Here is a 6879-nt window from a genome sequence, read left to right as displayed (position 1 = left end):
GACCATCCACAATCATAATTTAAAATCTACCCTCTCTTTAAATTTCTCACGCCATCCACTCCCAAAGTGTACATCACATACATGCAATCGTGAAAAATTGCAAACAATCTCAAAGGTAATAGGAAACTGATTAAATACAACTAACAGTACAGGGATTAAAAATGACAGTAAAGACTTATACTTACTGAATGGAAAATTATCTTTGATACAATGTTAAGACTTTTTAAAAGTGCGAGTCAGTAAATTACATGCATGGTATGATCATATTTTGGGAGAGAGTATGGCATGTATGTGTGTCAATACACACGTTGAAGTAGAGTGTTGTCTTAGTCTGTTTTCTGCTGCTGTAACAGAATACTTAGTAATTTATAAATAACATGAGTTTATTTGGCTCATGGTATTGGAGGCTGAGAAGTCCAAGAGGATGACACCAGCATATGATGAGGGTCATTCCATATTGGAAAGACTGAAAGGCAAGTGGGTATATGCAAAAACGTCTGGCCTCTCATGCCAAACTTCTGTTCTTTATAAATCATTCGGTCTGTTCTCATAATAACAAACCCACTCCCTTGATAGCAACATTAATTCATTCAAGCCCTCATGACCTAATTTTTTTTAAAGACACTACCTCTTAATACTTTTACAATGGCAGTTAAGGGTTAACATGAGTTTTGTAAGAAACAAATATTCAAACCATAACACTCTGCCCCTGGCCCCCCAAAACTCATGTCCTTCTCACATACAAAGTATATTCATTTCACCCAAATAGTCCCCAAAGTCTTAATTCTTTCCAGCATCAAGTAAAAACTCCAGAGTCTCATCTGAATCAAATATAGATGAGATTCAAGGCAAGATTTACCTTTAGGCAAAATTCTTCCAGTTATGAGCCTATGAAATCAAACAAGTTATCAACTTCCAGAATACAGTAGTGGGACAGGCATAGCATAGGCAGTCCCATTCCAAAAGGAAAAAATAGGTAAGACCAAAGGAGTAACAAGTCTCAAGTTCAAAACCTCACAGGGAAAACCACATTCAGTCTTAAAGTGGCAGAATAATCTCCTGTGACTCCGTGTTCCACATCTTGGGCACATTAGTGCAAGGTTTGAGGCAAGGCCTCAGGCAACCCTGCCCCCATGGCTTCTTGGGACCAGGGCATATTTCAGCTCTCACAGGTTGGAGTCTCCTGCCTGCTGCTCTCCCAGGCTGGCATTGCCCACTGGCAGCTTTACAGTTCTGGGGCCTCAGTGGCAGTTCTACTCCCATGGCACCCCTAGGCATTACTCTAGTAAGTACTCTCCGTGACAGCTCTGGCACTAACCCTAATTCCCATATTTCTGTGCAGAATTGCCTTAGTTGGGGCTCTCTATGACGGCTCTACCCTTTCAACAAGTCTCTGTCTGGGCCCCCAGGAAACCATGCCCCCATAATTCTTGCATTCAGTAGGCATGCAGACTTAACACCACGTGGATGCCACCAAATATACCACTTGCATCTTCTGAAGTTGTGGCCCAGGTCATACCCGGACCTGCCTGAGCCACAGTGGGGGCAGCCAAACAGCACTGTGCTGGAATAAAGAGAGCAGATTTCAGGTGACTTTGAACAGAGAACGCAAAGGGGGTACTCCAAGCTCCTCCCCCTAAACCGTTTTGTCTTCCTAGGGCTCTGGGCCTGTGATGGGTGGGGAATGTGAAAGATCTCTGAAATGCTTTCAGAGTCTTTTTCCCATTGTCTTGATGAACAGCACATGGCTCCTTTCTCTCTGTACTAATCTCTTCTGCAAATAGTTTATTGGTCATATCCTTGAATGTGTCTTGTTTTTTTACAAGGCCAGGATGCAAATCTTTCAAATCTTTTTACTCTGTTTCCCTTTTAATTATAAACTCTATCTTTAAATCATTTATTTCCTCCAGCATCCTACTATAAGTGATTAGAAGTAGCCATGCAACGGCCTGAATGTTTACTGCTTAAATATGTCTTCCATCAGATATCCTAGTTCCTCACTCTTAGATTTTACCTTTATAAAGCCCTCAGGTATGAACATGTTTCACCCAAATTCCTTGCTACTTTAAAGAAAGAATGACCTTTGTTCCAGTTCCAACACCTTGTTCCTCAGTTCCATCTGAGACCTCATCAGAATGATCTTTACTGTTCATATTTCTGTCACCATTCTGACTATGAACTTAAGTAATCTTTAAGAAGTTCAAGACTTCCCCAGTTTATTCACTTATTCAACTCATTTGCCATCCAGCGAGTACCTGTCACGGCCCAAAGATCAGTCCCCTCACAGACAATAGTCCAGGTAGGCTGTCAAACACGTACACAAGTCATTAAAAAAAGGGTTTCACAAAATTATAAAGTCACAGATGGCACCAGCTGGTAGGGATCTTCTCATCTGACCTCTTGTTTTCCAGATGAGGAAATTGATTCCCTTCTGCTAAGTAAACAACTCCAAGTGCTTTCTTACTTGAAATTGGGACTATTTAGGATGAGCAATAATGAGAATGTCAGGAATGCCAAAAGCAGATGAGTAATGGTTGTCAGCTAATGAAACAAATCCTGTAAGATAGAGGCTTCAAACACCAGATGGCAAATTTGGGCAAGAGGCTTGTTGCTATGGAACAGAGTAAACTGCTCTTTGGGCCATTGTGAAACAGTGCATCCAACCAACAAACTAAGGTAACACATCTCAACTCATTACATAAAATCCACTCTTAAGATACTGTGATGGAGGATAAAATCAGATAAAAATATGAGAGCTCAAGATTTCTGAAGCTTTTGAACAGGGAAGAATATTGCCGTATTAGCTAAATTCATGTCAAAAAGAATAATAGAAAAGAAAGAGGGAGTGAGATTGCCTTAAAATAAAACAAAACATAACAAAAACCAGTCAGCCTATAAAGGTAGAATGGAGTATACGATATTACAAAGGCACTAAAGAGTAGCAAGAGGCATGAGGAACTTAACTCATCTGGTCCAATGTTCTCATTTTATAAATAAGGAAACAGGCCAGGTTATGTGAATAGCCCAGGGTACAGGGCAAGTCACGAGTATCGGCTAAACTAGACCTGCCTTCCCAGAGATTCCTTCAGACTCTATGATTGCTTCTTTAACAGTATAAACCAAGGATAAGCAAAATTTTTTTAAAGGCTCAAACAGTAAATATGCTAGGTTTGTGGGCACATTGTCTCTATTGTACTACTTAAATCTGTTATTGAGGTACAAAATCAGTCATAGGCAATATATTAGCCAATGGCTGTGGCTATATTCCAATATAACTTTATTTACAGCAACTGAAACTTGCATTTTATATAATTTTCACTTGCAACAAAATCATCATCTTCCTCTTCTTCTTCTTTTCTTCTTCTTCTTCCTCCTCCTCCTCCTCCTCCTCCTCCTGCTCCTCCATCTTTCTCTTCTTTTTTTTCAACCATCTAAAAGCCATCCTTAGCTCACAGGTCAAAAAAGATCAAGCAGTTAGCTGGATTTGACCTATGGGCTATGGTTGGCAACCTCTGATACAGACTCCTAAAAAAAGTATGTAAATTAAAATTGTATAAGTTGAAAACCACCCCAGTGAATTACACTCGCATTTATCAGAAGCTTTATACTTATTTATGATTGGTTTTCATAAATAAGTTGGTAATAACATTTAACACCTGAAATCTGCTCTCTTTATTTCAGCACGGTGCTGTTTGGCTGCCCCCACTGTGGCTCAGGCAGGTCCTGATATGGCCTGGACCACAACGCAGAAGATGCAAGTGGTATATTTGGTGACATCCAAATATAAGTTGATAATAACATCTAACAATTTTTTTTAACTTCAGGGCCTGATCAAATGACCTTAAAACAATACAGATTCTGATGGCTTACAAAGTCCCATTTTGCTATAGAAAACAAGCACTTCTTTTTTGTGGTTTGTTTTGTTTTGTTTTGTTTGGGTTTGGTTTGCTTTGTTTTAGTCGGTTCTCTTTCTGTCACCTAGGCTGGAGTGCAGTGGTATGAGCATAGCTCATCACGGCCTTGACTTCCCGGGTTCAGGAGATCCTTCTACCTTAGCCTCCTGAGTAGCTGGGACTACAGGTGCATGCCACCATACCTGGCTAGTCTTTTTATTTTTCTGTAGAGATGAGGTCTCACTATGTTGCCTAGGCTGATCTCAAACACAAGGGCTCAATCAATCCTCCCTTCTCGGCCTCCCAAAGTGCTGGGATTTACAGACATGAGTCACAGCACCCAACCAAATGTCTTGTTAGATAAAAAAAATAACTTTAGGAAGCTACCAAGATGTCCTTCAGTAGGTGAATGGGTAAGTAAACTACAGTACATACAGCAAATGGAATATTCTACACTAAAAAGAAACAAGCTATTAAGCCACTAATATACATAGAGGAAACTATCCAACTCAAAAAAAAAAAAATGCATATTAAGTGAAAGAAGCCAGTCCAAAAAGATGACATAGTGTATGAGTCCAACGATATGACATTCTGGAAAAGGTAAAACTATGGGGACAATAAAAGATCAGTGGTTGTAAGAGGCTGGAGGGAAGAGGGAAAAACAGACAGAGCAGGGGATTTTTAAGGCAGTAGAACTATTCTGTATAATATTATAATGGTAGATACATGTCATTATACATGTGTCCAATACCATCAGATGTACACCACCAAGAGTGAACCTTGCTGTCAACTACAGGCTTTGGATGCTTATAATGTGTCAATGTAGATTCATCAATTCTAACAAATGCATCACTCTGGCGAGGGATGTTTATAATGGGGGAGGCTATGCACGTGTGAAAGCAGGGGGAACATGGGAAGTCTCTATACCTTCCTCTCAATTTTGCGGTCAACCTAAACTTCCCTAAAAAAAAACTTTTTTAAAAAAAGAATAAATGTAAACACTCAAGATTTGTAATATTAATTTAACATAATGCCTATGGTGCAAAGTGGTATAAGGTATAGACAGTCAAACCTGAAATGAAGAAACTAATTTCATGGAGGAAAAAAAAGTGGTGGTTCATGCCTATAATCCCAGCGCTTTGGGAAGCTGAGGTAAGAGGATTGCCTGAGCCCGTGGGTTCAAGATGAGCCTGGGTAACTTGGCGAGACCTCCTCTCTACAATAAATCAAAAAATTAGCCAGGCATGGTGGTGCACGCCTGTAGTCCCAGCTACTTGGAAGGCTGAGGAGGAAGGATTGCCTGAGCCCAGCAGGTGGAGGCTACGGTGGCCGCGAGCAAGCCACTGCACTCCAGCTTGAGCGATAGAGTGAGATTACAACTCAAAAAATAAAAAAGAAGACATCACTTAATGAGTCATTGGTACTTATCAATTTTTTAATCAGAAAATTAAAGTAATATATTCTAAAATGATGGCAAATGTGAAAATAATATAGATACTTAAATGTATTTTAATTTTAAATGCCAAACACTGTCCCACACACTTTACATTCATTAACTTACTTAAACTTCACAAGAACTGTATAAGATTCTATAGCTAGCTCCATATTTCAGATGAGAAAATTGAGACACAGAGATGTTAAGTACCTTGCCCAAAATTACACAGCCATTAAGTAATAAATCCTGAATTTGAACCACAGTCTGCCTACAGGCTGAGGGCTATTAAACTCTATACAGTGTCTTCAAAAACAGGGCCAGGCTTGGTGGCTCAGCCTATGATCCCAGCACTTTGCGAGGTTGAGGAGAGTGGATAGCCTGAACCTGCAGGTTCGAGACCAGCCCAGGCAACTTGGTGAGACCTCGTCTCCATAATAAATCAAAAATTAGCCCAGCATGGTAGTGCATGCCTATAGTTCCAGCTACTGACAAGGCTGAGGTGGAAGGAGGTCAACACTGGGGTGTGAGGCAGAAGGATTCCAGCAGATCGACACTGGGGTATGAGCATGCCACTGCACTCCAGCCTGGGCAACAGACTGAGACTCCAACTTAAAAATAAAAATAAAAACAGCCTTTCATACAAAAGCAAAAAAGACAAACAGTCCCCCCCCCTTTGCCTTTCTTTCTTTTTTTTTTCCTTTATAAAATGTTTCTTAGTGATCTTTTCTTTTCCTTTCCTTCCCTCAATATAGGCCAGGCAAGTGGGCCTGGTGGAGCCAGGAATTCAGAGACAGTTGGGAATAAGGGAATGGTCAAGACTGAGTAGCCTAGTAGGGTCAGGGAAACTGGAGTTAGAAAAATGTAGAGTCAAGGAGGCAGATGGAGTATGCAGAGCTGTGGTTGAGCAGAGAGCCATCTGGGTCAGGAGACTGACCACAAATAGGGGTAATACATACACACACACACACACACACACACACACACACACACACACACACACACACACATGCATGCACACCTGTACACATATACTTCCTAGAATTATCTACTGAGAAGGCCAAAAAATAATAAAAATCCAATTGCAATCAGCACCCCTAGTACTCAAATCTTGGTTTCTAAATACCATTCACCACTAAAAAGAACCAGCTAACTCCAAGACTCATTTCAGGATTGGGGCAAAGAAAATAGAAGAATTTGAAACATAATTTTATGCCAAAAATAAGGAAGTCTAAAAATATAGTTGAAGAGTGGTCAGAAGGACACAGAAGCCACTTTAAACAAACTCCCACTAGCAAAATCTGGACTAATCTGAGCAGCAAAATAAATAATGATAGTAACAGATTAAAACCCAGTGGATAAAATGGGAATCCACACATCCACACTGATAGATGAATGAATGAATGAGAAGGAAGAATTATTCCTTATAGTAGAATACCAACTAACATGTGGAAGAAATGATAGACTTAGAAAATAAGCATTTGGCAACCATCATCATAATAAATGATTCATGCAAAAATCATAATAAATGCTAAACTAGTGGGTGAAAATTTG

Source organism: Carlito syrichta, unplaced genomic scaffold, assembly GCF_000164805.1.
Source record: "Carlito syrichta isolate Samal-C Ts95f unplaced genomic scaffold, Tarsius_syrichta-2.0.1 Scaffold312501, whole genome shotgun sequence".
In the NCBI taxonomy this organism is placed as follows: domain Eukaryota; kingdom Metazoa; phylum Chordata; class Mammalia; order Primates; family Tarsiidae; genus Carlito; species Carlito syrichta.
Note: the sequence above shows the minus strand (reverse complement) of the source record.